Raw genomic sequence first — 24632 nt, 5'->3', positions numbered from 1 at the left:
ACTTTACATGACTGGTTTCTTTTTACTGTCCTATTCTGCAATTTTCATTTTCAAACAACGTTTTTTTGTGAGATCTGTCCTCATTGTTCCATGTAGCTCTAGGTCATTTGCATTTCTCTGTGGTATTCCATAATGTAAATATGTATTCATATATTCTTCTGTTGATGGTCATTTAGGTTGTTTCAGATTTTGTTATTAAAAATGAAGCTACTATGAACAGCCTTGAACACATTTGCTTGTATTGATGCAAGAATGTTTCTCTAGGGATTATATTTAGAAATGGAAATGCTGGATGGTAGGATATATGCCTCTTCAACTGTACTAGATATTGCCAGATTACTTTCCTAAGCAACAGAATCCTTGCCAACACAGCATAATCAGACTTTTGACTATTGCTGAGATGGTAGGTATGATATTGTATGTCTTTTGGTTTTGATTTGCATTTCTTGATTACTGGTGTTCACTGGCTATTTCAATTTCATCTTTGTGAAATTCTAGTTCCAGTTTTTCGCCTATTTTCTAACAGGTCAGTATTTTTTCGTATTGATTTGTAGATGTTCTTCATATATTCTGGAAACTAATTTTTTGTGATATGTGTTGTAGACAGTGACCCCTGTCTGTGGCTTATTTTTTCACTTTTTATGCTGTGTTCTGATAAAGTTTGTTCTTTTTTAAAAAAGATTTTATTTATTTATTCATGAGAAACAGAGAGAGAGAGAGAGAGGCAGAGACACAGGCAGAGGGAGAAGAAGGCTCCATACAAGGAGCCTGACATGGGACTCAATCCCGGGTCTCCAGGATCATGCTCTGGGCTGAAGGTGGCACTAAACCGCTGAGCCCCCCGGGCTGCCCCAGATAAAGTTTGTACTTTTAATGTAGTAAAGTTTCTTTTTTTTCTTTTATGATTTGCTCTTTTTTGTGTGTGTTCCTGTCCTGAAGACATAAAGATATTCTTCTGTATTGTCTACTAAAAGTTTTAAATATTGGCTTTTGAAATAATTTGTCTAATTGGAATTGAAGGAGGAATCGATTGTTTTGTTTTTTTAAAAAGATTTTATTTATTTATTCATGAGACACAAAGAGAGAGAGAGACAGAGAGAGAGACAGAGAGAGAGAGAGGTAGAGACACAGGCAGAGGGAGAAGCAGGCTCCATGCAGGGAGCCCGATGTGGGACTCCATCCCAGGTCTCCAGGATCACGTTAAACCACCGAGCCACCCAGGCTGCCCTGGAATTTATTGTTTTTCCACTTGGAAAACCAGTTGTCCCAGGATGCTTGCCCTCCTGAGTGGCTTTTACCCTGGCACTTCCTTTGCTATACCAAGTGCCCTTATATGCATGAATCTGCTTCCAGTTTCGCCTTTGCCTCCTTGCTGTATTTGTCTAATTGTGAGAGAATACTACACTGCCTTGATTGCTGCAGCTTTCTAATGAGTCTTGGTGTCTGGTGGGTGAAGCCTTCCTTCTTTGTTTTTCTTTGTCAATTTATCTTGGCCATGCTTCTACATATATACCTTAGAATTACCATAAAGTTCCATGAAGAACTTCATTAAGATTGGAGTGAAATTATCTTGAATTTGTAGCATTACACATTATTTTAAAGATTGTATTTTTAAGTAATCTCCACACCCAGCGTGGGGCTTGAATTCACAGCCCCGAGATCAAGAATCACACGCCCTTCTGACTGAGCCAGCCAGGAGTCCCTGTAGTATTGTACATTTTTTCCCAAAATTACTTTCACATACATAATCTCATCTACACCTTGCAACCACTTGGGAGGTAGGATAATATTGCCCCCATTTCTCAGATGAGGAAACATATTATAGAAATGAAATGCTTGGGGATCCCTGGGTGGCGCAGCGGTTTGGCGCCTGCCTTTGGCCCAGGGCGCGATCCTGGGGACCCGGGATCGAATCCCACATCGGGCTCCCGGTGCATGGAGCCTGCTTCTCCCTCTGCCTGTGTCTCTGCCCCTCTCTCTCTCTCTGTGTGACTATCATAAAAAAAAAAAAAAGAAATGAAATGCTTTCCCCACAGCTCACAAAAGTTCTCAATAGCAGAGCCAGATCTTTTTTTTTTATTTTTAACTTTTTCTTTTTGTCTCCCCTTTTTTGGTTGAGAAAAATTTACATATCATAAAATTCACCCTTTTAAAGTATACAATTTAATGTGTTTTTAATTTTTATTTTTAAAAGATTTTATTTATTATTTATTTGGTAGACAGAGAGAAAATCAGAGAGCACAAGGTGGGGGGAACAGCAGAGGGAGCTGGAGAAGCAGGCTCCCCGCTGAGCAGGGAGCCCGATGTGGGACTCCATCCTAGGACCCTGGGATCACGACCTGAGCTGAAGGCAGATGCCCAATGACTGAGAGACCTAGGTGCCCCTCAATGAGTTTTTTCAAGTTTTATTTATTTAAATAATCTCTGCACCCAAGGTGGGGCTCAAATTCACGACCCCAAGATCAAGAGTCGTATGCTCTTCTGACTGAGCCAGCCAGCCTCCCCGCAATTCAATGTTTTTTTAGTATATTCTCAAGGTTGTGTAACTATCACCGCCATCTAATTCCAGAACATTTTCATTACCTTAACGAGAAGCCCTGACTCATTAGCAGCCACTCCGCATCCCCCACCCCCCCAGCCCCTGGCAACCACTCATCTACTTTTTGTCTCTAAGGATTTGCCTATCCTGGACATTTCATATCAATGGAGTCATGCAGCGATGGCCTTATGTGTCTGGCTTCTTTCGCTTCGCATAATATTTTCAAGGGTCCTCCCTGTCGTGAATCAGAACTTCCTTCCTTGTTCTTTTCCTTCTTCATTTTTTCCTTTCCTCATTTTCATCTTTTCTTTTTTCATTCTAATTCCTTTCTCTTCATTCCTTCAGTCCTTCAGCCAAGTCTTTTGACTCTGGGTCCAGCTCTTTTCACAGTTACCATATTAAATCAATCAGTAAGTGGAAATTTATTTCTTCAAGAAGTAAGGACACAGTGAAACGATTACTCATGAGCCTAACAACAAAGTTCTTGAGCCTCACTGCCTGTTGGCTCGCAGTAGGCACTCAGACATGAAGCTGAGTGCACCACAAGAGAGGATCAGCGGAAAGAAGCATCTTGCCAGTGTTGTTTACTCTATGTCATGCCAGACTTTTGCTAAGCAGTGTGTCTGGGAAGCTGAATATTGTTTAGGTTGTGAGCTGTGCATTAGACATGCACATCTGCTTTTGTAGAAATGATGTAGTACTTTTCTACCAGCGAACATCGAGTAACTCATTCAATGTGCTATAATAGAGCTTGGTTCAAAATACGGATGTAATGCGCTTTATGCAAAGAATCTTCTTAGAAACGTGCCTATTCAGTGAAGCAGTATTTTGCTGTTAACTTTAACCATGAGCTTGAATTGAACTATGAAGAACAAGTAGAACAAATGACAATACAACTTGCCAAGACCTGAGCCAAACTAGGGACAAATGTGTTTCCCTGCACACTCCGCTGAATCAATTCCTTGCTGCTCCCCAGATGACTCCCAGTGAACAACTGAACCTGCAATTGCCAGGGTGGTGGGGGAGAGAAGAGGGCTTAAACACACACACACACACACACACACACACACACACAATTAGGTGAGCTGCAACAAACCTCAAGCTATTCCCTAAATTGAAATCAAGCCAATAATCCATTTAGATTTCATTTTTCTTTTAAAACTTTTAAAAAGATTTTATTCATTTATTTGAGAGACAGCAAGAGTGAGAGAGCAAGCGAGAGAGCACAAGCTGGGGGGAGGGGTAGAGGGAGAAGCAGACTCCCCGCCAAGCAGGGAGCCAGATGTGGGGCTCGAACCCAGGACCCAGACATCATGACCTGAGCCGAAGACAGACGCTTAGCCGACTGAGCTACCTGGATGCCCTCGTTTAGATTTTAACCAGCTATTTTGAAGATTGTTTTATAAGGCTTTCAGTTCTTCCAAATATTCACAACCCACAAAATTGGTTTTGGAAATACAGGTTTCCCATGGTATCCGAAAGTAGAGCAATCCCGAGAAACCTTTTATAAGTGAAAATGGTGTAACGCTGAAAGCGTAGAAGCAATTAGCATGACATAAAAGTGAAGTGGTGGAACTTTTGGAAACTGTAATCCTGTTTGCCTTTGCCTACAAAGGAATCACAAACTTGAGTTCATTTGGAGTAGTTTTTCTTCCTCTAGGCTTCTAGATATTCTTTCTGTTTCCTTTTTTTTTCCCCATGGCCATGGATTTGCCCTCCCCCCTCCCCAAAATACGTCCAACTCCTTCAAGATCGCTCCTTCATCCATTTGTCCTTTCAATGAATACTGATAAAATTCCTACTATGTGCGGGGCACTGGGGACCCAACAGTGAACCAAACAGACAAAACTTCTGCTTTCTACAAAGCTTATTTTCTGGTGGGGGAAGCGGATAATAAATAAGTAAAATAGACCTTATGTTAGATAGTGGAGGAAAATGAATCAGAAAACAGGCACAGGGAGCATTGAGGGATTTCAATTTTTATTTTTTTATTTATTTTATTTTTATTTTTTAAAAGATTTTATTTATTTACTCATGAGAGACACAGAGAGAGAGAGAGAGGCAGAGACACAGGCAGAGGGAAAAGCAGGCTCTGTGCAGGGAGCCTGACGTGGGACTCAATCCTGGATCCCAGGATCATGCCCTGAGCCGAAGGCAGATGCTCAATCGTTGAGCCATCCAGCTGTCCCTGCAATTTTTATTTTTAAAGATCTTATTTATTTATTTATTTATTTATTTATTTATTTATTTATTTATTTGAGAGAGAGAGCACAAGCAGGGGGAGCAGCAGAGCAAGAGGGGAAGCAGGCTTCCCGCAGAGCAGGGAGCCCAATGCGGGGCTCCATCCCAGGACCCTGGGATCATAACCTGAGCTGAAAGCAGATACTTAACTGAGCCACCCAGACACCCTGAAGGATTGCAATTTTATTTTATTTTTTAAGACTTTATTTATTTATGAAAGACAGAGAGAGGGGCAGAGACAAAGGCAGAGGAAGAAGCAGGCTCCCTATGGGGAGCCTGAGGTGGGACTCAATCCCAGTACCCCAGGATCATGCCCTGAGCTGGATGCTCAACTGCTGAGCCACCCAGGTGTCCCAGAATTGCAATTTTAAATAGCATTTCTCTAGATCAGGGATTGGCTAACTATAATGGCTTGTGGCCCTCTACTTGTTTCTATAAATAAAGTTTTATTGGCACCAGCCACACCCTTCATTTACAGATTGTGATTGCTCTCTTGCTACAACAGTAGAGTTCAGTAGTTCCAACAGAAATCATATGGGCTGCAAAGCTGAAAATATTTACTATTTGGCCTTTTGCAGAGAAAATGCAGATTTTTACATATTTTAACTTTTTAGAATTAATGTCCCTGTTATGCTTTTCAGCTTCCAAATGTTTTCACAAACACTGCCTCATCTGAGTGTTGCAGTGGTGGTGTGAGGTGGGTTTCAGTAGCTTTGTTTTACAGGTGACTGACCAATGCTTAGGGAGGTTACTGTGATTGTCTAGGGCTGCAGACCTTGTCAAGTGGAGGCATTTGACTGGTGCCTTTTCCTACCCCTGGTGATAAACACAACCTAAGTTTTTAAGCTTCCTAGCTTACAAAACACAGAAAGGCAATACAGAACTGGGCATCAAGAGTGGGGGCTCTGAAGATTGGTCATCCAGATTCAAATCCTCACAATTTACCTCTGTGGCCTCAGGCAAGTTATTTAACCTCTCCATGCCGTGCCTCAGTTTCCTTTTCTATAAAGCAGTTATAATAATATGCCTTTCTGGTGGGGTGGTGAGGGGTATCTCCCCTTTTGCTTGAGGCAGCCCTGATGTATGCCTGTTTCCTTTGCATTAATAGTGTTTCCTTTTACTCTCTGGTACCCCAGTCTAGACATTAAATTATAATACCTACCCTAAATAGGGTCATTGTAGGGATTGAGTTAATATGAACAAAGCACTTAGAATCCTGAGAGACCAAAAAAAAAAAAAAGAATCCTGCGAGACCCTAACCCACATTTAGTAGACCTTGGCTTTCCTTTATGTCGATGCCATGCCAACCCATCATTTCATTTTTCTTCGACTCATTGCTTGGTTCCATTAAGTCCAGGCTGATTGGGGTCAGAAGTAATGCTGCCTGTTTGGGTTAATGGGTGATCCAGGGAGCCATCTGCCAGGGCCCAGGAAGGCATCAGCCCCTACCACGCCTCCAGGGGTCTTTCCTAGGCCACCTCTCAAAAATGGCCTTCCCTTGCCACACCTGCTTCCTATTCACTTCCCTGCTTTGATTTTCTAATTGGTACTTATTACTAATAACCTATAGATTTAGCTGAGCAGCTGATAAAGTTTTTATTTTATTTATTTATTTTTAAAAAGATTTTATTTATTCATGAGAGACACACAGAGAGAGGCAGAGACATAGGCAGAGGGAGAAGCAATGCGGGACTCAATCCCAGGACCCGGGGATCACGACCTGAGCCAAAGGCACATGCTCAACCACTGAGCCACCCAGGTGCCCCGATAATGTTTTTAGTGTGGTTTTAATTTTACTGTTATTGGGATAGAAACCACCCCCATACACTATACCAAAGAAGATTTATTTTTCTGTTTTTAAAAATAATGTATCTTTATTGTTAAAATTTTAGAAATTCCAGAAAACCTCAATGAAGCAAATATAATCCAGCCCGAGCCCCACCGCCCCCCAGATTTGGCATTTTGAGGTGTACTAAGAAAGCACGTTCACATCAGCTTCTAGAGGGAGTATCTTTTCTACTCCTATAACTTCAGCTAAGCTGCTCATAAGCAGATGAAGATTTACTGTGTTCTCTAAGTATTATAGTTTTGATCCCTTTAAGATAAACTCTTCTCCTCCGCATTTTCATCTGAAGCTAATCTGAAAGAAAATATCAAAGCCCTGGTCTGACCTAGTCCTGGCTCTAGAAGTAAAGAAAAAACATGGAGGAGCAGCTAAGTGAAGAAGAATGTTCCCTCACTTGGAGTTAGGGTTTCCCAGCACGTTGGCAAAGCATTGCCTGACTCTTGCCAACGTGAACATCTTAATTGAAATGATCATGAGGTGACTTAGTCTCTCTCTGCTGACTTTCTTTATAATAAGGAGTGAGTTGCACATTCTCTCAGTGTTGCCGTGTCCTCTAAGAACATGATTCATCCCCTGTGTTGGTTCACAGCGCTTTTTAAAACCTGTCATGGTTTCATATAATTGTCCATTTACATTTTTATGTGTTTGAGTGCCCCACTGGCATGTAAATTCCAGAAGGACACGGTTGTATCTGTCTTGCTCACTGGTGTGTTCCTAGTGCGTCACGCCGTGCCTGGCATGTGATGTTTACTCACTAAATATTTGTTGAATGGGAAGGCTCCTGAGCAGGGCAGCGCCCGCTCCCCTCCAGGCGCTGAGGCTGTCCTCCACTGGTGGCGGGGTGGGGATGACCCTGTGGGCTGCGAGAGAATCAATCCCCGAAAGTGGCCCTGGCCCCTCAAATAAACTTTCTCTTCTAGTCTCCAAATGCCTTTAACAAATGACAAAGTCCATAATTCGACCATCCGAGTTGGTTTATTTAAAGTGGCAATCAGTGCCTTTGGAGACTGGAAGCTCCTTGGGCCTTCAGAGGCCTGGATTGAGCGAGGCTATTGGTTGCATTCCTGGGGGCACCTTTGCTGGGCTGGGAATGAGGAGCTGGGAATGGGGAGCTGGGAATGGGGAGCAGAGCACAGGGAAGGGAGGCAGAAGAGGGGCTGGACCAGGGTGGGATGGCCAGGGAGGAAAGAGTGCAGACAGGATTGTGGGCCACTGCTCGCATGGTATCTTCTGGAGAGGGGCACATCCCCTGCCCTGGCGTGTGAAGCAATTAGCAGAGTTAAAGCCAGTGAGAACACGGAGAGCTAATCTTCCTGAGCATGTGCTGTGAGCCAGGCTCTCTGCTGAGCACTTGTCCTGTACTTAACACTTGCACAGCAGGACTTGAAGACACAAATACAACGATCATCCCTGTTTTACGGGTAAGGAATCTGAGGTAGAGAGGCATGGAATATCTGTGACCACTGCGTCCTGCAACTTGTCATCAGCTAACATTAGTCATTGGCCGTTCTTACCATGACTCTGGAAAAACATCTTGCTGCCTCCCTCTGCCTCCTTTTTTTTGCAATATCCTATATGTGACAATGCTTTGTCCATACCTTGGCATACCATGACTAAAGGCAGTTTATAATACTTGTGAATGTGGGTTTTAACAGCATATATTTGGATACGTTGTACATATGTTTTTACTTGCATAAGCATACTTTATTCAGGCAGGATCATTTTCATATCAAGTGTTATTTTTCAATCTATGTTTCTTTTTTGGGAAATATTTAATTTATTTGAGAGAGAGCATGAGCAGGGGAAAGGGAGGAACAGAGTGAGACAGACAAACAGACTCCCTGCTGAGCAGGGAGCTCCACACGGGGCTGGCTCCCAGGACCCTGAGATCATGACCTGAGCTGAAAGCAGCTGCTTAACTGACTGAGCCACCTAGGTGCCCCTTTTAAGATTTATTTGTTTACTTGAGAGAGAGAAAACATGTGAACAGGGGGAAGAGCAGAGGGAGAGGAAAAGAATCCTCAAGCAGACTCCCACTGTGCACGTAGTCAGACTTGGGGCTGGAGCCCACCAACTTGAGATCATGACCTGAATGATCATAACCTGAGCCGAAACCAAGAGTCAGATACTGAACCAACTGTGCCACCCGGGCATCCCTTTCAATCTATATTCCTAACTATAATACTGGTAACTGTTTATTGAGCATTTGTTATGTGCCAGGGGTTGTTTTAGGTGTTTTTGTTTGTTTGTTTTTAAGATTTATTTACTTATCTAGAGAGAGAGAGTAAGAGAGCACAAGCGGGAGGGGCAGAGGGAGAAGGAGAGAGAATCTCAAGCAGACGCAAGGCTTGATCTCAGGACCCCAAGGTCATGACCTGAGCTGAAACCAGGAAACCAGAAGTCTGTCAATCAACTGACTGTACCACCCAGGCACCCCCTAGGCGTTTCATATGTATTTACACATTTATGTGTCCCAACGCGTGTGCGATGGCCACTACTGCTGTTCTCTTCATTTACAGATGAAGAAACTGAGGTGCACAGAGAGACTGCCTTACTTGCCCAAGGTTTTAGGGGCAGCAAGTGGCATGGCCAGAATTCAAAGGCAGGCACTCATGTCCCCTGAAATGACTGCCATTTGCTCATGAGTGGGCATGGTGATCTTTCTTCACTATGGTTAATATTTCTTGACAGTTTACAGGGAGTTATCAAGTTAGTGAATATTCCTGACAAAGCCTGCTAGCTGTAACCTGACTTTCCCATTTTGGTCCATTTCCTTTCAGCTTGACCCTTTCCAAGAAGAACCTGGGAGACCGTCTGAAATATTCTGTTTTGTATTCACCGTGCACTTTTTTTTTACTATAAAATTTTCCATCCATCCCTGAGACTAACCTATGTGACAGTTACACTTCAGATGAGAGAAATAATGTTTGCTCTTTTCCTCCACATCCTATTTATCATTCTTGCTGAGTCACTACTTTTACCAGTAGAAGGTTTTTGGCATTCCATATGCTGACTAGCAAAGTGTGGATTATTGGTCAGCGTCTGGATGGCAGGAGGTCTTGGAGTCTGTGCCTCTGGAGAGTGGCCTTTCTGCAGTCAAGTTTGCTGACCCCTTGTAAGAGTTCAAGGCCAAACTAGATGACATGTATATCACCACTGCTTTCCCTGCAGTGTATTACAGTGACTTACAGACCTTTGAACCAGCAGGCTCAGTGCATCTCATGGTTCATGGAGATGTTGGGGTCTGCCTGGTGGCAGGTGATTAGCTTTGAGAGTCACTTCATTGATGAGTTATACTCCCATTTCTCCCAAAATATCTGGGGACTTTAGACTTGTCCTGAAAGGGAAAAAAATAATACTCCCACATCACTCGGAACACCTCCGTTTTGGAAAAATCATTAAAAAAATAGTGTGAAGCCACCCATGCTGCATCATGTTGGAGGGTCATTTGGGAAAAGGCAGTGTTCAGACGTTTGTGGGAGGTAGGGTTTTTATGGGCTGTTTGTGTGTCCAGTTTTGCAGTCTTCAGAGGACTCCATTGGGGCTGTCAATGAAAACCATTGAACCTGTCAAGTCGTTTGCCAGCTCTCCTGGAAAAACACACTGACAAATCACAGCACTGGGTGGGTCAAAGAGGATAGTACTAAAAAAAGAAGAAAATGGATGGCCTGCCCTGGTGTGAGGCCAGGGCATGGTGCCACAGCCAAGTTCGCCGGTGAGAGAGGAGTTTCCACCATCCCAGGCTTTCTCCACCCTATCTTACACCATCCAGTCTGCAAAAATAACTCTACTTCCGGAGGAGCCAAGTAGTCATTTGAAGGCAACACGAGCAAAAGAAGCAGGTGGTGTTGATGCTTTAAGGGAACATCCTGATGAGGGAGGAAACAAAATAAAATGCGAAGGCCAGTCTCAAATGGGAGATTTTCCTGGATGGACGAGAGCTGCTTAGAATGGCCTTGACTTCTAGTTTCTACGGAGCCACCGAGCAGACATATACTAGAGGGAGAGCCCCTCCTTGGGAGACTCTTCCGTGTCCCTCTCATTTTGCCCTCTCCCAGTTAACAGCAGGTTCCTATTTCAATGCTCCTGTGTTGTCCATGCCTGACCCCATGGGGCCCCCCCAGTCATCTGTGCCTGTGGTATCCCGACTCACCATCAAAGCTGGCCTGATCGGTTAAGTCACCCCTACCTGTTAGTGACCATAGTAGTTGGTATTTGTGTTCTGTAATGGGTTGCAGTGCCTTAAAAAAAGGATCCTTGAGAGGTGGTCTTTTAGACAGCAGTTAACAACTAAGAACTTTGGGATGCCTGGGTGGCTCGGCGGTTGAGCATCTGCTTTTGGCTCAGGGTGAGATCTTGGTCCGGAGATCGAGTCCCGCATTGGGCCCCCTGCAAGGAGCCTGCTTCTCCCTCTATGTCTCTACTTCTCTCTGTGTGTCTCTCATGCATAAATAAATAAATAAATCTTCAAAACAAACAAAAAAAAAACTAAGAACTTTTAAGGTAGCAGAGGGCTCCTACTCTAGGCAAGTTTTCGTGAGCCTTCCAGGTCACCATCATCTTCAGGTCCTCTGACACAGAACATCTTTGCGGCCTCAAAGCAGTGTTCTTATGACTATGAGCACGTTGTCTGACACCACTCATCCATGCGTAGGAGCTGACTCAGAGATGTTTCTTCCCTTCACAGAACCTGCCCATGTCTCCTTTCCCTGTGCAAACAGACTAGCCTCCATTCTGGGTCTTTTTTTTTTTTTTAAGATGCTATTTATTTATTCATGAGAGACACAGAGAGAGAGACAGAGACACAGGCAGAGGGAGAAGTAGGATCCCTGCGGGGAGCCCAATGCAGGACTGGATCATGACCTGAGCCAAAGGCAGACGCTCAACCACTAAGCCACCCAAGTACCCCCACTCTGAAGAGTCTTAATTGGAAGCCACAACTAACTGCAGATGATGTGATAGCCGGCCAAGGCTGCTGAAAGGACAAGTGGAGGACTGGGAAGTGATGGCTGGGTTTAGTGAGGTGGAAGTAAGTCATGGGTGACCTTGACAGGAGCAGCCCAAAAGCCTGACTGAAATCCATTAGAGAGAGGCTGGAAGACAGAAAGTAGAGAGACTGAGACTGAGTATAGCCAGCCCCCAAGAGGGTTCCGTTAAGGACTAGCTTAGGGAAAACTTGGCTTCCTCAAAGGATTCTTTAAAAAATATTTTATTTTAAAATAATCTCTACACCCAACCTGGGGCTTGAACTCACAACCCTGTGATCAAGAGTTGCACGTTCTACCGACTGAGCCAGCCAGGCACCCCAACCTTGAACAATTCTTTTGTTTTCTTTTATTCATGGATAAGAGTTCAGAAGGGAATATGATTGATTTCTCTTCTATCTGGCCACCAAAGAGCCACATTTACGGTTTGATAATATAAAAAGGAAGGCCTAAGGACCTAGTTATTTGTTTTCTAGTTCCTCTCCTTGGTTGACCTCCTCCTCTGATACATTTTTATAAAAAGTTTTTATTTATTTATTTATTTGAGAAAGAGAGTGAGAGAGATGGTGGAGGGGGATGGAGAGGGACAAACAAACTCTGTGCCAAGTGCTGAGCCCAGCATGAGGCTCCATCCCAGGACTCAGATCACAACCCGAGCTGAAATCAGGAGTCATCACCCAACTGATAGAGCCACACAGGCACCTCTTTCCTCCGATTTATATATTCTCCTTGAAGCTGTCTTTCTTTGTGGGGAGAGGGGAATACCGAGTGCCATTTTTGTCATCTGTGATCTTGGTTGTTAATTTCCTTTTGGCCTCCATGGAACAAGTAGGGTCTTTAAATAAAAATGTCACTAGAGCACATGATGTGATGAGCACTGAGTGTTATACTGTATATTGGCAAATTGAATTGAAATTAAAAAAATATATTATTAGAGATTCTAAGACAGCAGTCCAATGTGAAATTCTTTCTCTATCTCTCTAGAGACCTCTTGGGTTTGTGTAGTCCTTAAGGACAGGTGCAAGGACAGAATTTTAAGATGCTAGGGGTAAGTAGAGGGGGCGAAGCTGGAAAGCAAGAGCAAAGATGGGCCTGTGTACCTACCACTTGGAGCTCCAGAGCTGGTTTCCTTCTCTTCCCACATCACTCTACGTGCCTTCCCTGGTGGCATTAGGTGTTGGTTCTCAGATCTGCCCCTCACATTTGGGCTGGCCCTTCCTCCTCCTGCCTTTGCCCTTCCTCATCCTCACCAGACACTTGACTGTAAGCTCATCTTCTCCCCCCCACAAAAAAGATTTATTTATTTTATTTTAGAGAGATGAAGTGTGCATGAGCAGGGGAAGGGCAGAGGGAGAGAGAGGGAGGAAGCAGGCTCCCTGCTGAGCACAGAGCCCAATGTGGGGCTCCATCCCAAGATCCTGAGATCATGACCTGAGCCAAAACCAAGAGTCAGACACTTCACTGACTGGACCACCCTGGTGCCCCTAAGCTCATCTTAGGGCTGGTCTCTGGTTAATTCCCACTCTGGTTTTTTCATTCTGTGCTCCCACCCCCAATTAAGCCTTGACCATCAGCTGTGCATTTTTGTTGGCGTTGATACCTGACTCTTTTCCAAGTTGGCTCTCAGGGACTGATGTGAGGGAGAGGTCTGGGAATTGATGTTGACCCTGGAGAAATTGTATGTGGCCACAAAAGCCAAAAGCCCTTGGAGGAAGCATCCTGCACACTTGTGAGCTAGCAGCAGGGGAGCGCTGGTGCTCTGCTGGGGCCAGTAGAGGACCTGTGGCTGGGACTACCAGAGAGGCTGTGACTGTGGCTGCGGCTAGAAGGCACGCTGGGCCAGGTGTGCAGAAGCCAGAGGAGCTGGGTTCTAGTCCACCCTTGGCCGTTTACAAGCTCTGAGCCTCTCTTGCCTCAACTGAAATCTAGGCTGTGCCTTCCACTGGCTCACCCTGAATAGCCAATCCAGACACGAGGCCCCATCAATGCTCCCTTCTAAGTACTTCTCAAATATGTCTATGTCTCACCACCACCACCACCATCCTCCACCAAGCCAGTGGCTCTCTTCTCAAATACGACCATCCCTTCCTCATTGGTATAGAGCCGGACCAACTACTGCCCATGGGCCAGATCCCACCGGCCCCCTGATTTTGAAAATAAAGTTGCATTGGCGTAGAGCCATGCCCATTTGTTTACATTTTGTAATACTTGTGGCAGAGATCCTTTAGCCTTCAAAGCTAGAAATATTTGCTATCTGGTCCTTCACAGAAAAAGTTTGCTGAACTCTGGGAACACTGATTTGTATAATTATTTTGAATCTTCCTCCTTTTCCTATCTCTTAATTCCATTTGTGTGTGTGTGTGTGTGTGTGTGTGACATAAACCTATAGTTTCTGTTTCCTTGATTGCATCTTTGGATTTCTGTTTTGTCAAATTGCTCAGACCTTCAAAACAGTGTTTGAGATTGAGAGTAGAAATCCTAAACTGGAACCCCCACTTGCACTCTGTCCCCCTCTAATCCAGTTTCCACTCAACAGCCAGAACAATCTTGTCAAAATGAGAACATATCACCCTCGGTTTAAAATCCTTAAGTGCCTTTCCATGGCCCCAAGAACAAGACACGAATCCTCACCTTGGCCAAGAGCCGGTATGAGCAGAGTCTTGCCTGCTCCTTCAGCCTCATCTCTGAGTCCTCCTCCGGCCCTCTGTGTCTTGGCCTCTCTGACATGGTTTTAATTCCTCGCATGGGTCATATTCTCTCTCTTTCCTGCTGCAGTGCCTTTGCACACACTGCTTGTACTTTGTATGGTCTTTCCCTGCCTCTTTTCTGGATTAACTTCTCCCACTTATCCTTCTGGTTTAACATAACTTTCGCAGGGAAGCCTCCTTGACCCCCTCGGTCAGATTTCCACCGTCTTCACTCAGAGGGCCAAAGGCTTTTCTTGGCGGCACTTAACACAATTGCAATTTTGCATTTCTTGGTGTTAATTTTTGTATCACATCTTTGTTTCCCCACCAGACAAGATGCTTTCTAAAGGCAGGACTTAACTTTGCTTTCCAGTGTATCCCCACCACCTAGCATGGGGCTAGGAATTTGCTTGGCAACTCTTCTATAAACATCTGTGGGTCAGTTGGGATAATGTATGCAAAAGCAGCTTGTCTATCATAAACCCTTGTACAAATGGAAGAGGTTATTACTATTAGAAGATGGGAAGGAGGAAAAGTAATTCTCTAAATGGGGAGGCTAAAGATAGTTTTAGAACACAGGAAGGGGAATATCAGAAGATGTTTGAGGCAGTAGTCTTCTGCTCTGCCAACGAGAGCATTAAGATATTGAGAAAAATCTTAGAAATGTGTACTTCCAATTTACACTCATTGATAGAAACCATTAAAATTTCTGTCCACCTGACATTTTGGTGCTCAATTTCGAAAGACATTCACACATGCACGTAGAGAAGAGAACTTCTCCACTTCTCCAGGGAATCCTAAGGGAGACAGTCCCATTTAAAACACCTCTCTCAAAAAACAAAAAACAAAAAAACACCTCTCTCTCTGTGTCTCTCTGTCTCTGTCTCTCTCAAACACACACACACACACACACACACACACACACACACACGAACATTTATCCAACCCTGACATCTAATTTGACCTTTCTAAACATTAATGTTGTAACCACAAACAAATGGTAGGTTCCAGGCCAGCAGGGAAAAGTAAGCTTTTAAAAGTCTGAAAAAACATCATTTAGGGGAAAAATAAGTTAGAAAGGGAATAAAGTGCACACTATAAATATGGAAGAGGAAAGAAAAAAGAAAAGCATTTTAAGAAATGACCTTCTGGCTTCTGAGTGGTTTGATGTCATTAGCAAGATGATCCTATTGATTGTCTTTTATTCCTGTAGTAAACAAATGGAAATCTCAGCATTTTACCACTCACGATGCGTTGTTTCCTGTAGTTATAAATATATTTTCTGCTTACTTAGCCTGAGCAGCCACTTGACAGAAGGGGTCTTGGGCTGTGCCCTTTAACCCTTGGGTGTCTGGCTTGAAAGGTCCATTTTCTTTCTTTCTTTCTTTCTTTCTTTCTTTCTTTCTTTCTTTCTTTCTTTCTTCTTTCTTTCTTTCTTTTTCTTAAAGATATTTATTTATTTATTTGAGAGAGAGAATATGAGAGAGACAGAGACAGAGACAGAGATAGCACAAGCAGGAGAGGGAGAGGGAGAGAAAAATCTCCGGCAGACTCCCTGATGAGTGCAGAGCCCAATGCCGCGCTCAATCCCCACAACCCTTAGACCATAACCTGAGCTGAAACGAAGAGTTGGATGCTCAGCCAACTGGACCAACCAAATGCCCCTCATGCAAGATTTTTGACCTGCCTAAACTTCAGATTCTTCACCTCTGAAATGACATTAATACCTACTTCCCAGCAGTTCTGAGGGCAACTCAAAATAACATATATAAAGTACCCAGAGAAGCACCTGGTACCAAGTGGGGATTGGAGTTGAGGAGAGAAATTGATCGGGGACCATAGACCACACACTCTGACATAGAAATGAACTGGAAGAAATGTGTATCCTACATAGAGGAAACCTTATTTTCAGATAGTTGGATCTGAAGACGTTTTGCACATAAATCTGTCTTCAGTCAGGAAGCTGTGGATATTGCCCCGGGGATGAATTGTCCTGGAGAGTCCAGTGATGTGGGAGCCTGGCCTCTGGAGGACCTAGATGTTTCTTTTCTAGCACGGAGGCCACCAAGTAGAGCGTGGGGAGGGGCAGTAGGGGAGGGAGAGGGACAAGGAGACTCCATGCTTATCATGGAGCCCAATGTAGGGGTCGATCCCAGGACCCAGAGATCCTGACCTGGGCCAAAGGTCAACCACCAACCATCTGAGCCACCCAGGTGTCCTGAAAGATACATTTTCTTATGACACTTCCCCTCTGGCAGCAGAGGGGAGAGCTAGAACACCTTAGTAGCCCACTCAACAGGTCACACTGACAGATAGATGACTCCTTCAGGGAGATTATGGCCTGCTGGCCCCTATATCTTGCTGAATCACTTTATGAGTGGGGCCATAGACCTTGCAAAGTCTGTAGAGTTGGCTTGGCGGGCTTCAAAAGGAGTGGATTAGGAGAAAAAAGGAGGCAAGCTGTGAATTAGAGCTGGCCCAGGTCAGAGACTTGTACCAATGGGTCCTAAATGGATACTTTGTAGTATTTGTATTAGGAAAAGAAGAAAGCAAGAAGCAGTGAGGGAAAATAATGAAAGGAATGAAGGGTAGAGAAGGGAGAGAAAGAGTGAAGAGGAAGAAGGGGAAGAAAGAATAGGTATATAAATTAGTTTTCCCTGTGTAACAAATCGCCCCCAAATTTAGTGGCTTCGTAAAGCCACAGCCATTTCATTAATTGTCATTTCTGGAGTCTGCAGGTGGCCTGTGCTCAGCTAGATGGTCCTGCTGGCCTCAGTTGGGCTCATCCATGCACCTGCAATCAGCTGCCAGTCAACTCGACAACTGTCCCTGGGGGTTGACACAGTGGCAATGACTGGGCATGTGCTTTCTCCATCTGGCAAGCTAGCTCGGGCTTGTATATGTGCTTACGTGGTGGTTCAAGGTTTCAAGAGCAGCAAAGACAGTACAAACTTATGTGCCCAAGCACTTTTCAAGTTTATGCTTGTATGACATTTGCTGATGTCACATTGGGCATAGCAAGTGGCAAGGCCAGCCCAGGTTCAGGGGTGGAGAGACAGACCCCACCTTTTGATAGGAGGACCTGTAAAGTCACCTTGCAGATGAACAAGCATACTGAGATAGCAAGAATATATGGCTAACTGCAATCTACTACCACATTTCTTTTGTGGCCACAGTTGGCAGAGACACAACAGCATAGAGGTTGAGTGTGAGGTTCTCACGCTGAATTAAAAAATGATATTAATAAATCACCAGGTTCCCGTATTCCACACTTTATCTGTCAAATATAGCTGGATAATAATGTAACTCGTTACTCATTTCCAGTGGGAACAATGAAACCTTTATGGGCAAAGTTTTCTTTGTTTTTCAGTCCCCAAAATTGGAGTAAGGAACAATTAAGTCCATCTCATGTGGCAAAGATATTTGGAAACAAAGACTTTAATGTGCCAGACTTTATGCTTAGCCCCAATATAGTGTCAAGTGTCCTATACTTTATTTAAAAAAGATTTTATTTACTTATTTATGAGAGACACACACACACACAGAGAGAGAGAGAGAGAGAGAGAGAGAGAGGTAGAGACACAGGCAGAGGGAGAAGCAGGCTCCATGCGGGGAGCACGATGTGGGACTTGATTCGGGGACTCCAGGATCCTGCCCTGAGCCAAAGGCAGATACTCAACAGCTGAGCCTGCGTGAGCCACCCAGGCGTCCCAAGTGTCCTACACTTTAACAAGCAAAGGAGAGATTGAAGTGGTGGTTTCTTAGTTGCTTGGTGGAACCCATTCCCGGGTAGAACCCAATTGTTTGGTTTTTATCCTCATGTGTGTATGCTTTCATTGAATTTTATTTCATTATTGAAAATATGATATCAAAACATAGTTTAGGTAGAGAAAGATGCCCAGCATTTGTTACTACCCAGTAGGAAGAGAAGTTAAGAGAAAATATCAGGTATGATAGTTGGGATTGATTTGAGGTTGTGATAGTTACGTAAATTCACTTTTCCCAGTGATATGTTTGCAAAGAAATGGAAGAGGGCTTACCTCTGGTTAACTTTGTATGAATATAGCTTTTAAAAAATATATTTTTATTTATTTATTCATGAGAGAGAGAGAGAGAGAGGCAGAGACACAGGCAGAGGGAGAAGCAGGCTTCATGCAGGAAGCCTGACGTGGGACTCGATCCCGGGTCTCCAGGATCAGGCCCTGGGCTGAAGGTGGCGCTAAACTGCTGAGCCACCCGGGCTGCCCTGAATACAGCTTACTGCAAGACTTGCATTAAAAGTGTTTTGTGAAACCATAAACTAATGCTCTGAGAAAGAATTAGTCGGTGTATCCTTGCCTATGCATTGACTTTTAAGGTGGTTGTTATTTGTACACTAAAGCAAATCATGCCCTGTTTTGAAACACCTTTCATTCCACCCTGTCCAGTGGAGGGCTGTGGGTGCCTCCCTCAGAGGGTTGGGTGTGATTATCAGGGAGTCATTCCAAGGTGGGTCTCTTACCATGTGGTCTTCAATGCTGCTTCTCCAGCTCTGGACAGAGGTAACCATCCACATTCTAGGCCCTGGCATAGTTTGGCAAGTGTCCAGCTAAGGGAGGGGAGGGGAGGGAAAGAGGGAATGCCATAGGATGAAGGAGAGTACTGGTATACTGCAGAGATTCTGTGGGTTTGGTGCCAGACCCCCACAACAATGCAAGTCAAGTGAAGTTTTTGGCTTCCCAGTGCATATAAAAGTCATGTTTATACTACAGTGTCGTCTATTAAGTATGCAATAGTATTAGGCCTTAAAAAACAACGTACACACTTTAATTCACAAATACTTTATGGCTAAAAAATGCTAACCATCGTGTGAGCTTTCAGCAACTTGTAATCCCTGATCCCCGGTCGTTATAACAAATACAATAATAACGAACACATTTGAAATAGTGTGAGAATCACCAAAAGGTGACCTAGAGACATAAAATGAGCAAATGCTGTTGGAAAAATGGTGCTGATAGACCTGCTTAATGCAGGGTTGCCACAACCCTTCAATTTGTATAAACAAACCACAACAACAACAAACCCTCTTAAGAGACCCCACAGTACGTCTGAGATGCAATAAATGAGAAGGGAAGTGCACCAAAGAGATCAATGGGGAGAGGGGAGGAGAGAAAGGAAAGCTTCGAGTGCTACAGAGAAAAATAGCATGGTGCTAACCAGCTACTTTTCCTGGCCTGGTTCATTCCATCTCAGCATGATCACCACAGGGACTATGAGGTCATCTTTTTAGATGTTTCAGAAAGTGATTCCAAAAGCACTCCCCTAGTCACTTCTACAGTAGAACAATAATCAACACCAGGGCACTCTTCCTCCTGTTTAACATGTCTTGGCCTATGGTATAAGCCACCTTTTCGACATCCTCTCTGCCCATGGTAGAGCTGGAGAACACCCAGCCGCCATTTTCTTTCTGTGACTGCCTGTGTACTTAGCAGCTGTTGCCTGGAGTCCACCACAACCTCCACGTGGACGTGCTGTGTGAGTTTTTCCCAGTCAGTTCAGATTATATTCTTAATATGTTCCGTTGTCCTTCTGCTCCATCTCTCCAGGGCCCTCCTGGCCATCCTCTGCTTCACCCTTCATGCTTCAGCAACATCCTACTGATTGCAAGTCCTGCCCACTCCATGCCAGTTGTTGGCTCTGTGCTTTGGTTTAGGCTGTTTCTTTGGAATGCTCTTTCCCATTTCTTCATGTAAAGGGTGTTGCACATTCTTTGGGATGCAGCGTGCCTCTTACCTCCTGGAGGAAACACTCCTGGGTCCATTTCCCCTTACTGGTTTAGTATCCTTCCTCAGAGCTCCTGCTGTGCCCGTGACAGCCCACAGCTGGCGCTTCTGGAAAACTTGACATTCTGGATTCAGGCTCTGATGGCTCTCTTGGCCAGGCACCCTTGTACACGGTGCAACCTGCACAACCATAGTCACCCTGTTTTTGGCATGTAGTAGGCATTCAGTAAATGTTTGCTGGAGGAAACATCTTGAGAGCTTTCCAAAGCCTTGTCACAATTGAACTCTTCTTGAATGGTGGCATCCAGAACTGAACACACCAGTCCTTGTAGGTAAAGATCTTATTAGGTTAGGTCTGACCAGCAGTGGGGCTGCCAGAAGGTTCTAGAATCACCCTGTTCATCCCTCGATGGTAATACGTACTACTCTACAGTCAAGAACCTGCATATCCATGACCTTCTCCTGTATAAGCCCTCAAGCCTAACCATCACCATCATCTCTATCTGTGTAATTTGCTTTTCCTACTAGTGTGGAGAAGCTTCTCTTTGCTGATTTCTGCCCTTGTTCCCAAAGTATCACAGCCTCTTTGTTCTCTGGTCTTTTCTTCCATGATGGTGTCAACACCAGGAACTGTCAGCCACTCTGCCCCTCAGTTTGGGCCACTAATTAGTCATTAGGTTTCAAATGAAGTGCTGAGTCTTTCAGGATGCTGTATGTGACCAGCGGGTTGTTGTTGTTGTTTTAATCAATCCTTGGACCAGCATTGTATCACCCCCGAGGGCAGTGGTACAACCGTCTGGGCTGGCTGGCTGTTACCTGTGTACTTGGCCTGTTTTGTTGACTATCCCCAGGATGCTTGGGCCCCGTGGCCAGCACCCAGGGCCTCTGACAGTCTACGAGCACAGGAGTCCTGATTCTTCGATGTGGCTTGCCTCTCTCAGAGCTTATTCGATACTGAAACAGGGCTCTAACTACATACAGAGATCATTTCCTTCCCACCCAAACCACTTGTACACTCTGCTTGCCCTTTTTCCCCCCTGCTCACTCTGGTATTACCCTGGCTCTCAGCCAGCTTGATAAATAGAGGAAGTTGGATGAATTTCCAGCCTCCCTGATGTCATGGCTTGGGGCAGTCTGCAACTGGGAGGTTTCAGTTAATCCTAGCAGTTGGTGAATTTGCTGTTCTTCTCTGAGAAGTTTCTGTTCTGTGCCATGTCTTACATAAGTCGATACGGTTCCTTTTGTGACTTGCCCTTTCCTTTCAATGATGTAAGAAGCCCGAACATTGGCAGTCACTATGTTTTGTTCCTGGAGGCTGGTGGTGATTGGGTCCTGATTGCTGTTTAGTTTCTGTGGGAGATAAAGGATGGTGGGTGTGCGGCGACAGTGGCAAGGAAGGGCCCCGGGGCTGAAGGATGTGCAGTTCTTTCATTACATTTAGGCTTCTCTGTCCATCAAGCATTGCACATCATTACTTTTGACATTCTTTTCCACAACTTGCTCAAGTGAGTTCCTGCTCCTCGGCTGGGAGGCTGGTTTCTTGGCTCTGCAACCAGAAGTCTTTGTGCTTTCATTGGGGCCTTTCTAATTAGATTAGGGCAGGGCCAGGGGAGATGGCCTCCCGCTGAGTGAGTGATGGTATTACCTCCTACTTAGTCTCCCTCTGAGCTCCATTTGGGAGCTCTTTCTGGAGAACCTGGATGGCTTGGCCCTTCCTCTCTTCTGCTTTTCTTTGCTAGAAGAAATGTATTTAATTGCATAAGTGATACACAAATACATGTCTTGTGTTCTGTTGGGCTTCATCCTTTTCCTCCATCACACTGCTTCTGTGGAGGCTTGGTGGGGTTCCTTCCAGGCTTTTTCATGCGCATTCTTACTTGTCACTACACAAATAAGCATGCATATATATAGTTTTGCTTGTTTCTTAACAGAGCCTAGTATATGTATTATTAAGAAACTTGATTTTTTTCTTTTGGCTTACATGTATTCACAATCTCTATATGTCAATACATGTAGATCAACTTCATTTTCTCAAGCATTGCATAATATTCCATAATATGGATGGACCATCATTTATGTATCTATTCATCCACTGATGGAGACTTAGGCTTTTTCCCCCCCTTTACACAAAGCTGCAATGACAGATTTTTGGGTGTCAGTATTTCTGTGCAGACAACCTCTGGAATGAGAATTTCTGGATCAAAAGGTATGCACATGTAACATTTTCAAAACCTAGCTAAACCATTCTCTCAAAGTTGACATTTCCACCAATAGTGTATGTGACTGTTCATTTCCCCACGTGCTCTCCAGATTTGAATATTACTAGCCTTTTACATTTTTTCATTCATTGGGCAAAACAAATTTTGTTGTTGCTGGACTTCTTTTTCTACCTGAAAGTACTCCAAAGGAGCAAAGAGAGCCTCATGTTGTTGTTTATTAATAAATTTGGTGACCAGGAACCATGAAGTGTGCTTCATTGTTGCTGTCAAAAAGGTTTTGAAGAGGTAATGTGCTAGAGGTGTGAAATTTCATCAAAAATCCCTAGGTAGAAAATCTTCCGTTTACACAAATGTGAAGTGAAATTATTTCCATACTCAAGTCACAATCAATTTGTTTCTTTGTTTGATTATTTGAATGTTTTTCAATTGTTAATCCTACATTCATTCCACTTGAGCATTGTGCCATGTGTTTGTAATTTGTTCATCTTAGGACAGGATGACATGCTTGGCCTTCATTTTTGTCTTCTTTAAACATTGCTTAATGAAGTTTTCTGACATATCAGGCTTTATTAAAAACTACGTTTAAAAAATATTTTTATTTATTTGAGAGAGAGGGAGAGTGAGAAGCAGACTCCTTGCTAATAAGCGGGGAGCCCAATGTGAGGCTCCGTCCTAGGACCCCGAGATCATGACTTGAGCTGAAGGCAGACGCTCAGACCAACTGAGCCACCCAGGCGCCCAAGAACTACTTTTTAAAAAAATATATTTTATTAAGTAATCTCTACAACCATTGTGGGGCTTGAACTCGTAACCCCAAGATCAAGAGTCACATGTTCCACTAACTGAGCCAGCTGAGTGCCCCAACAACTACTTTTTTTTTTTTAAAGAATGTATCATGATCAATAGAAACTCACATGACTCCTTATTTCTTCACTTAATTTATATCTTGGATTCCTCCCTGAGCATTGAACTTCTGTCTGTTGACTGAAGCCAGAAGTAGGTCAGTTGGTTCTAAGATCACCTACAGATTGTTTCCTCTCACACGTCTTGATTTGAAAATCATTATTCTTGTATTTCACAAGGGGATACCATAGTGTGACATGACTGTCCTCTTCGAATTGATAGCTATACTAGTGTTTTGGTTTCGAAGTAAAGCATAATGGAATATTCTGAAAGATACAAGTCAAGATGTCAATAATGTGGTCTGCCTTGGGTGGGCATACTCTTCCCTTTTGCTGGTATGCATCTGCCTTGTCCCTCATTCTTATCGTTGCCAGTTACCCCCACCACCCCCTTTCAACTCTGAGCCAAACTTAAAAATCAATAGAGGTCTCTTTTTGGCCCCTCTGTGGAGAAAGAATTCTACCTTTGGCTTTAGAGGCACAAGAGACATAAATGGCCCAATTGTTGGTACCAACGAGTTTAGGTTCTAGGGAAGTTAAATCACAAAAACATGTTGAAGCATCTAACAAAGAATGATTTTTAGAAGAGACTACCCACCGCACCCCCCCAGATCCAGTCACTGCATTGTCCAGTGCCCCTGTCCTGCTGTTAACGAAGCCCGAGATGGAGCAGTAATAGACGCTATTATAACATTAACACGGTCAACCCCAACATGGGCTTCCGGCTGGTCTTCCAGTTCAAAACGAGTTCCTGAGGAGCAGGGTTTACTTCCTCCATTTTGTTTGTTATCTCTGCTTCCAAGTTCAAGCCCTGGTATACAAGCAGGGGTCTGCGGGCCACAGCCGAGGGGCTGACAGTAGCTTGAAGCATTATGGTGCCGAGAAGGCCCACTTTCCATTGATCTAATTTTCTTTTTCTCATTTTCAGATTTGTGCAGAGTCTCTCCAGCTTTTCTTTTGAATTTCCTGCTGTCAGGTGAGTGAGGCTTTTTTTTTACGTGATAATGTTGTAGACATAATGAACATGTTTGGTTGTTTTCTTTATTTCTCTCAAATGACCTCCCTCCATTTCAAATCCCCATCCTCTTAACCACTGTATTCCTTTTTGTTTTGTTTTGTCTTTAAGTCCTCACTCCTACTTGGAGCCTTTTTCTTCAGACATTTTCTTTTCCTTGGGGATTCTGTTGCGGACGCATTTCTCTTTGCTAATCCATTTGTTTTTTAAGAACTTTCAGAAATGGGTACATGTTTTGAAGTCAGTTGGTTCGGTAAAATCTGGGGAGGGAAAATGATCATTTCCAGAGAACCTCTTTGGGATTTGGTTTCACTCTTCCCCTTTCCTTCCTTCTCCCTGGACTGGCTTCGCTGTCTCCAACAGCTCTCCTCATGCTTTGAAGTGGGCTATTGAACATTCTCTGTTTTACTTAAAGTGCTGTGCCCGTGCAGTTTCC

At 44.0% G+C, this 24632-nt stretch overlaps 1 protein-coding gene across 4 annotated transcripts in view; it reads left to right on the top strand.

Moving 5' to 3' along the window:
* ADGRG2 (adhesion G protein-coupled receptor G2) overlaps positions 1-24632 on the top strand; it is a 128367-nt gene that overhangs the window by 22372 nt on the left and 81363 nt on the right. For all 4 annotated transcript variants that reach the window (XM_041742311.1, XM_041742310.1, XM_041742309.1 and 1 more), the window contains exon 2: positions 24110-24157. The gene's annotated coding sequence lies outside the window, so the exon portion shown is untranslated. The remainder of the gene's footprint in view (positions 1-24109; positions 24158-24632) is intronic.

This window comes from Vulpes lagopus, chromosome X (genome assembly GCF_018345385.1).
Source record: "Vulpes lagopus strain Blue_001 chromosome X, ASM1834538v1, whole genome shotgun sequence".
Classification (NCBI taxonomy): Eukaryota; Metazoa; Chordata; class Mammalia; order Carnivora; family Canidae; genus Vulpes; species Vulpes lagopus.
This window is presented reverse-complemented; position numbering and strand designations above follow the sequence as displayed.